Consider the following 9,461-nt stretch of genomic DNA (forward strand, 5'->3'; position numbering starts at 1 on the left):
ACTCGAGACGCACCGGGTACTTGAAGAGGATTCAACGCACGGTTTTCGTTGCAAAGCGGAACGCTTTCCAACGATGTCGGTTCGAAAGGCCTTCGGTTCGCCGTTTGGTTCACTTCGGCTCTGTGGAAGTTTCAGTTGCCCACAGCTCTCCGCGGCTGTGCCCTTTGAGGTAGAGAGGAGAAAACCGCGCCTTCTGCACCGGGTCTGATGCCAACCATGGCCTTAGGTGTTTGGGGGGGAAAGAAAGCAAACTCTTCCTGTTTTGAAGGGCCTTTGTCCCTGTAGGAGACGGGAGAGTCCCGGCTGAAAAGTCTGAGTGGGCTCTTCCCCCCCCCCTCCATGTTTTCTTCTTCCCTTGTCCCTCCGCTTGTGGTCGTGAGTGAGACATGGAAAGCCTCCTGCATGGGAAGATGGTGTGAAAGGAAAGCACTCGAGAGTTTCTGCACGCCAAGGGGGGGGCTGAGCCGGGCCGGAAGATGCTGGGGAAGGGGGCGCGATTCATGGCACTTACCTGCAGCACGGATTGGAGCTCAGGGGCGCACAAGCTCTCCCGTTGCAGGGCCAACTCTGAGGAGAGAGACCTCGCACTCAGGCGGTGTCTCATGAGCTGAACGGGGAGGGGGGTGTCCCTCGGCACTATTTTGGGGGAGAGGGGCTCCCTCTCTCCCTGCCGTGACCACAGCCCCCCCCCGGGCTCGTAACCATCTGCCGCCTGGCAGGCCGTTCTGCCGCAATGGGTCCAGGGACTTCAAACAACGTTGTCAAGTGGTTGTGGGTTGCAGAAGCATTGTGGGGGGGTGGCAGCTGGAAGCCTTTGGGGGGGTGGCTGCACAGCTGTTTTCTGGGACCGAAGAAGTGACAGCCAAGCAGTAGCCACTTCTTGCACACACACACACACACCCCATGGTGCTGTTTTCTTGCCCGTTGTCTGTCTCGTGTCTGTCTGTGGTCACTTTGGCGGTGCAGCCTAAGCATCACGCACACCTCCGTGTGACAAACGAGCACATTCCCCAGCGATGTTCACGTCTTGGTACGTTGTGGTACTTCGCTAAGAAACTCATTTCTGTTGGCGATTCAACCCCTCTCGATGGTGCAAAATCCTGCTTCCACAGCAGGACGACGCTCAGTCTTGCTGTTGTGTTGTTTCTGATTGGTTTGCAAAGGCAACACATCCGTGAGTTGGCTTCAGGTTGCAGACGTGTTTTCTCACAGCGTTTTCCCCAAACCAGCTCCCTTTACAGCTCGGCCCTTGAGAATTCCAACATAACGCTTTCACAATTCGTTTTGTGTCAGGAAGCAAATAGCCTTTGATTACCAGAGGGCAGTTTTTCAATTAGCCCTAAGCAGCTGCTCCATGCTTATTTCAAAAAAGAGATGGCAAGTTGCCCCTATCTTCCCCCCAGCTCAGAAGAAGCTGAGATTATGCCATATTTATTAAGGGGTGAGGAAGATGCTCAAACAACCTGTGCCTAGAAGGCTTGCAGCAGAAAATCAACGAGGAAATCCATTTAGACTATTCTCTGCCCAGGGGGTGACTTTATAAACCCACATTGCCTTGAAAACTCAGGTGAAAAATTCATAATGTGGAAGATGTTCCAGAAGGTCCATAAAATCCACCCATGCTCTTGTTCGGCCTCAGCAGAATCCGTGTTAGTCAGATTATTTCTGTTTTCTTTGTATGTCACATTATCAGCTGCCTTTGGAGATTTACAGGTATAACAAGCACATTGCGCTGATTACCATTCCTTGCAACTTCTTAAAAACTGCTTGATGCATGTCTTACCGGTCCTTTACCTTCCTTGTCTTCATATGGTTTTAATTTCCTTTTTCTGTTAAGAGAAGTGGAGTGAAATCTTTGTCTGCCGTAAACAGTTGGTCCTCTGATAATTTTAACAAAGCAGAAGGCCAGTGGAGAACCTGATGCTTCTGTTCTGAAGCTTTTGCAAACAGCAGATTGTAGACACCGGGGTCAACGGCTGCAGGATTTATTGCAGGGAAGATCAGAGTTTTCTGCAAAGAGGTGCAGTGGGCATATCTGGAAGATTTTCTTTCCCCCATCTTTTTCTTCCAAAGGAGCTGAAGAGCAAAGGATATGTCTGCACTCGCCCCAGTGCAAAGGAGAAATTCAGGATTAATTCTTGACCTGTGCAGGGCATGGCATGTGTTCACAGTGAGTTGATGGATGGCGTTGATCCCAGTTACCCTGGTCTTTCTGTATTCCTGGAGTTTGCTGCATGGAGTTGGTGGGTGAGAAAGAGGGCCTGTTTTTGTGACCGGTGCTAATTCTTGCTTCAAGCTTTTGGGGTGTCCTTGTGCAAGAGTCACCAGGTTGTTGGGGTTTTTTTTGTCATCGTCTGTCCCATCCTCCACAAATCGAATCAAGCTGGAATGTTAAAATAGCTCAAAGATTGCCTTGTTCTTGTTGGCCAGGAGTGTGGAAACTGGGATGGAAGGAAGGATTTGATAAATTCCTCTCTAGTTGAGTTACCTAGTGCCTTAGTGTTTCAACGTGTCAGTGCCTGCTTCTGCCTTAATCTTCCGTGGAATAGCAAAGATTCTGAGATGTGTTCTGACACGATTGTTTTCTGAACTCCTCCTTCGGAGAAGAATAATACTTCGTTCCCCTTATTTAAAAGGTTTCCAGTTTATTGACACCAATCCAACCTTTTTTCATGGACCCGTAATCCCAATTTAGGCCTGCATGAAAGAAGTTCCATGAGGTCTTAGCAGCAAATTCCTGCGTCTTAACAAACCGGAGGGGTTGCATTGCTAAGGGCGCACCGCCGCCGCCGAGCAGGGCCGGGCCCAGAGGACATTGTTGGTCCCTTGTTGTTAATGAGCTGCAATGTGGCCGCCAGGGGTTGTGTGTTTCCCCTTTAACGTGAGCGTAAATTGACAGTAGGATTCCGGCCACTGGTGTATTAAAATATTTATGTCTAGCAAGACCATGTTTTTTTTTAAAAAAAAAACTACCAAGAATGTAGCTGTTACTGTTTCTGTCCTTTTCCCACACAAAACAGGACTGGATCACAGTTCATTAGCCCTTTGTCTTTAAAATGTATTTTTTTTTCGTTCTTTCTTTTTTAAAATAAAATTTGTGTTCATTTCATTAACTGTCTCATTAGCCAGGCTGGGGAGGAAGACAATACAGGGTTCTTTTAACTTTTCTGTGCTAGAGGGATGGAATATTTCTTCCAATAATGCGACTATTTATTTGAGGTTTTCTTCCTTCTCCTGTCTCACTGGGTTGTATTTGCATTTGATGGAAAACAAACCAACAAACACCAGAATTTCGTCCCTTTTTTTTGTTTTGTTTTTTGTTTTTTGTTTTGTTTTGTTTTGTTTTGTTTTTGGTAGAGAGGACACTGAAAGCAAAGAAAGAGGAGAGGTTGGAATCTATGCCGAAGAGCCACATTTCCCTTTGGTATCACAAGGTCTCAAAAGAAAGAAAATTCGTTAAGGACTTAGATGGTTGCTTCAAAACAAGAGGGTGCATGTTTTGGAATTCAGAATTTCAGTAAGACCAACAATGGATGAAAAAAGCTCAGCTAAGTTAAACCAAAGCTGTAAAGAAGGCAACCCAAACCTGCTTTCTTATACCCCAATAAGTGTTCGGTTCATAGTCATGCAGCTAATGCCATAACTAGAGTATATAATTTGACTTAAATTAAGTTTTCCTTGAGGAATATTTTCAGTTTCTTTAAAAGAATATAGTTTTCTGCCAAGAACTTGGACCAATGTTGGGGTGTTTTTTTTTTTATATTGTAGGAAATATATAAATGCCCAATGTGTATATCGTGTCTAGTTTACATGCGGGAGATGTGTGTAGTTCAGTCATGTTTGTATATATCTTTCTGAAACCTCTGGCCTTTTTAGGATATAGATTTGACTCGTCAGGGTTTTGCTGATGTTTCTCCTTGGTTTGGTTTCCTGCATGGTTGAAGAATAAACGCTGGGAAATGTAGATTTTATTTATCTGAAGAAGAAGCTGCTGCTTGCAATTCTCCTAAGTTATTTTAATATTAAAAGTCGGGATTTCATTTAACCTTTAGATGTTACTATATGCTGTTTTCAATAAAGACATTTTGTAGTTATCTCCTGATGTTGTAGAGCGTTGCTGAGGAACATGGAGGCCTTTCTTCCAAGCCAAATCCTGGACCATTCCATCCCCCCCTTAAAAAAAAAAAAAAAAGAAATACTAAAGTTGATTCAGCAAGAGAAAGGTATAGGGCGACTCAAAGCGCAACCAGATGAGCGGGATATAAACAAGCAAACAAACAAACCTTTTTCCCCCCAGCCCAAGATTCTCCTGGACACGGAGGTCGATACTAAATGCATTATTTCAGTCTGCACAGACAGTGGTGCAGTTCTGCCCATGCGCGTGCACATGCGCACGGACACACACACACACACACACAGAATAGACTGTGGATGCTCTTAGTGCAAGATGTAGCCAGTTTACTGTCTGATGTGTCAGGGACTGATTTCCTGTTGCTTAGTGCTCTTTCTAAACTTTTAAAGAAAAAAAAATTAGTAGCCCTGGATGCAGAATAACCAGAGTTATGCCCTTAAAACATGTCCTCACTCCCCCTTCTGTTTAACCAATGTGGGTACCAAAGGCAAAAAGCTCGAGCAGAAATACCGTCTTATTTTAGTTTAATGTGGATGAACAACCAAACCTGAGGGAAGAAGCCTTAGATGCTTTTAGAAGTGGGAGAAAGGTGTCCAGAAGGAAAACCTTGAAGGAAGGGGAGGGGGAGCGTTTCCTTTTGAGCAAACCATGGAGGACCAACTCAGAATCCCAGGAAGGCAGGATTGAGTCCCAGGTGATCTTGTCACCTGCAAAAAATCAAGTCTTTTTTTTTTCCTTCTGGAAAGAGCTATAAACCGGGTAGGTGGCTGGGCTCCACTCTAAAAAAAGGAGCGTTGGGAAACTCTCGTTAAGAGATGCTTCGTATTTCCTAGATATCAATGCTTTCCAAAACCAACTTGTCTAAGGCTTACGCTTCAAAATTTGGTCCAAGGTAAGTAAGAGGGATCACTCCAACGCTGGAGGCATTCAAGGGGAAATGGGACCACCGCCTGTCAGCTCTGCTTCGATCGGGACTCCTGCCTTGAGCGGTGGTGGTGGTGGTGCTGGACTAGATGGCCTTCGAGACCCCCTTCCCGCTCCATGATTCTGTGATTCTAAGACAAGCCTCCGGTCAGCTGTATCTTAAGAGTCTAAAATTCAAAACAAAATAGAACAGCAGCAAGTGTGGTTCACCTTCACAGATGCCCAAAAATTTGAATGACGGAGTCGCGGTAGAACTGCATTCCTCAAACGGTGTTCCCGTCAAAAGTACGGCCATGTTGTTTGGAAGGACAACCTGCGAGTTCTCTGTCTTTCTCACAGAGAAGGGTGTCCACAGCCCTTCTTAATTGGGCAAGACCTTACATACTGTAAAGCCAGCTTCTTCGAGAAAGGTAATTCCTTCTCCTACGTAGTTTTTCCCTTTGGAATAAAATACTGTACTTTAAAAAATGCTAGGGAGAGGTGTGTATGTTAAACTCAATGAATATCCTATTATTTTTGTTCAAAGCAGAGAGAACTGGAATGTTGATCCTTCAAAATGATTGGTGAAAATGAGCTCATCCTGCAACAGAAAAAAGCGCTACAAGGCCCATCTTTAAGGTACGTCTTTATTTATCCAAAGGCTGTAATCTAGCAGTAATACTTTAAAAAAATCAGCTGCTTTTGTGAATCTAGAATAATGCATTACCCAACTGGATTCAGACCTTAAACCCTAAACTAGTTATATTGCCTTGACTTCCTGCAACTTCAAAGCCTAGCACGGATGCTTTCTTTTATCCTTTTAACAGATAGGCCTGGTTTGAAATGTTCTAAGAGCTACCGCCGCTGATCCTTAAATCCCTCTCTTTTTACCTTTATTATCAAAGCGAGTGATCTCTCTGTGTGGTATTGTTGTGACCTACCTCTGCAAATATAGGTGGAAAAGACATGAAATGAGATCATGGCGGATCACGAGGGGGGGTGTCGGGCAAGGGGCCAAAGGTAGGTTGGAGCATCTGGGGGGGCAGGTGATCAGCCTCTTTCTTTCCCCATCTATTCCACCACCACCACCACCCCCAGGAAGAGGGGGGATATCTGGGGTGCCCTCCTGCTAGTCTTTTCTGACACGTAAGCCCTTGATCAATATTTGCTTAAATGGCCTTTACCACCCATGAGGTCCTATTGTTCCTTGTCTCTGAAAACAGAGAAACTGCTTCTGCATTTTTTAAAGGTAGCCAAGGCAGCATCTGGGGAATGCAGAGCGGGGGGGGGGGGGGAAACGACACACACACACACACACACCACAGCAATGCATTAAACAAGCAAAGGCTCCATGGTCCTGATTGACCCAGAAGGCTTTCCAACGGATGTCGTCACATCTTCCCGGAGCAGGCGAGCGTCCTCAAAAGGAACGAATGCATTTCAGATATTTTCAGAAGACTCCCGACGTGCCGACTTAACTTTAAAACAGAACATGAAAGGCCTGCTCCTTCCCAGAATATTGATGAATGCATGCACCCTTAACACAAAGGCGTGCGTGGCTTCTGCTTATTTCATCAGGTGGACTCACCTGAGAGTTTCTCCTTTTAAAAGAGGGGTCCTTTTAAAAATTTGAAGTAATATTTTGGTGAATTCCCTCACCCCCTTCAATAGAATTAAGTGTGTGTGTTCTTTAATAATACAGTAACACAATTCCAGGCGAGGGGGAGACCCTGTCTTGGAGCCGAAGAACCACAGAAGGGTCGGCAAGATCAAAGTGTTGGGATTTTTCAATTAAGAACCACCCTAACCTTTGACCACCCACACTTTCCGGCTTTCCCCTGGGCTGAGTGCAAATCCTCACAATGAACTTTTTCACAGGAGGTGGTTATCTGTGTGTGCATGTCTTTCTAAATGCACATAGGAACATAATGCATTGTTTCTATGTGCATTTAGAGAATTAACCCATAAAAATCGTAAAAGATCAATACCTTTTACATCTGCCTTTGCAGCAGATTTAAAATTACTTCTCCCTTTTCTGGTGCTTGTTCTCATCCAGCAGCCTCTGGCCCCGGCTGGACGGGCTCTGTGCTCTCTCCATTTGGGCGCCTTGCAAAGCAACCGCCTGGCTTGGCCCTGTGCTCGGTGGCCCTCTTCCTTTCCGGCATTGAGAGGCTGAACTGTCCGTAAGAACGGCAGCCCAACCCACATTCATCTTGCATCAAATTATTATTCTCAATTGTCTTAATTATAAGGTAGATTGCTTTAAAGACTTGCCTTCTCCCTCTGCGCTCTGCAATCTGAACTTTAATGAGGGCCAGCACTTGTCACAAGAAGTTACCTTTTCTGTTCCCTTGACTGCAAAGAAACACAGGTTGACTGTCTACCAGTTAATCACCCAGTTCCAAAAAAATTCCCTGGAGGATGAAATACTTGGCTCCCGACACTGTTTTGTGCATGCCATGGAGCTCCACCTTCAAGACATGACAGCACCTGCCTGCAGCATTCCTCCTGTCCTTCGCCCACCCAGGTATCATCTGGATATTTTGGGCTAGACTCATAATATGGAATCCTAGAATCATGAAGTTGGAAGGGGACCTCTTAAGGCCATCGAGTCCAACCCCCTGCTCAAGGCAGGAATACTCTTTGTTATCTGCACCACTTGGTCCTCTTGGCCGGGTCTGAGGTGACGGTCCAGAAGACCTGGAGGTGGAGAGGAGGGGATGCCCGGAGCTACTGAGCCTTGGTGACTGGGAGGTGGTTCACTCCATCTTTCTCATCCCTCGTTCATTCTTCTTCGGCTACCTGGTTCCTCTCTTGTTGTGGGACCACCTCCATCAGTTCTTGTTTCCTCCTGCACTCTCCCTGTCCCTCAACCATATTTCTTGCTCTCCCTGGAAGATGGGGTCCTCATGATTTTTATCCCTGCCTGATCGGCCTGCCTGCAGGAGCAAGCTGCCCGCTGTGTGCATGAATGAGTTCGCCCATTCACTCAGTGGTGTCAGAAGCCCCAGAAGTCTGGGCTGTTTCTTGCCGCTCCCCATGGCTGCTGCATGCGCCTACACATTGCACGCTCACACAGCCTTGTGGTGTGTTCTCTGAACAGTCTTTTTGGAACAGCCTGCAGATGCCACCTGCTGGAAAGGGCCGTCAACTACCAGATTACGGGGGTGCCTCGACTTAAGAAAGTCCCAACACACAACAATCTTGAGTTGCGAGCAGCTCCGGCCGCAAAAAAAACAAAGATGGGAAATTCAAATTGCTAACCATTGGTGGCAAAAGGCTGCTTTTTTGTAGCTCTTCCGCCCTAGCGGTTAAGAGTGTGTGCGATCGGAGGCTTTGGACTACCTGGTAAGGTGCTGCTTTCTACTTTTTAAATACTGTTCTGGGTGGGTTTTGCAGCGTGGTTTCGGGCTGGGTGGTGGGATTATGTTTCTATGCTGTGATGGGTCTTTTGCAGGGTCTGTTTTTTGGTGGTTGTTTTTTTTCCCCCCATTTCTGATGGATCTTGCAGGGTTTGATTTTTGCTTTGCTTTTCTTGCATTTCCGAAGGGTCTTGCATGACTTTTTTTCTTCCTTCGGCCAGAACTGATTAATTGCGTTTCCAATGGATCTTGCGGTGTTTTTTGTTGTTTGTTTTTGGTGATTTTCTTCTTCGGCCGGAATGGATTAATTGCATTTCACTGAGAAATGGTCCTTCGACTAACAACCATTTCGAGTTATGACCGGATTTCCGGAACCAATTAAGTTCGTAAGTTGAGGCACCACTGTATTTGCAAGTTCGTTGCTTTATTCCACCAATCACATCGCCACCACCCCCCCAAAACGGATACTTTAGCCTTCCTCTTGATGGCGTTATTTCCCCACCAAACCTTCCCTGACTTCCCATCAGGAGATCGGAGCTGATAACAGCTGTCTTCAACTGTAAGCAGTGTCCGTATTGTGCTGCATCCCAGCCAGACTCCCAGGTTTCTCCTTGAGCTATTTTTCCCACTTATTTTGACCTCGAGTGATCCGCTGAAGCCAATCTGCCTCCTCGGTTTCTCACCATGTGACCAAAGTATTTGAAGTTCCCCCATTTAGTGTTTTCCCCACCCAGGACATTCTTCACCTCCTGCAAAACTGTGTGTGTTAACCCCATCTGTCAGACACAGGGTGCATAAAGAGCACCATGCCAGGGGGCATGAAGGGTTGGAGCTGAATTACCGATGCCCAGCCCCAAAGGGAAACACCCTCACACATAGGAGGGGCACCAGGGCTATCAGGAGTATAAACATTTTTTGGAAGGGAACAGAGAAAGTACACGGAGAAGGGATCACGAAGCATCTGGAGAACATTCCATGTCTACAAGAGGCTAAATCATTATTAGGAATGTGTGGGAAATCGGGTTGGTGGGGTGGAAGAGGGGCCGGGACTCCTGCATTTGGAA

Source organism: Pogona vitticeps, chromosome 10 (genome assembly GCF_051106095.1).
Source record: "Pogona vitticeps strain Pit_001003342236 chromosome 10, PviZW2.1, whole genome shotgun sequence".
In the NCBI taxonomy this organism is placed as follows: domain Eukaryota; kingdom Metazoa; phylum Chordata; class Lepidosauria; order Squamata; family Agamidae; genus Pogona; species Pogona vitticeps.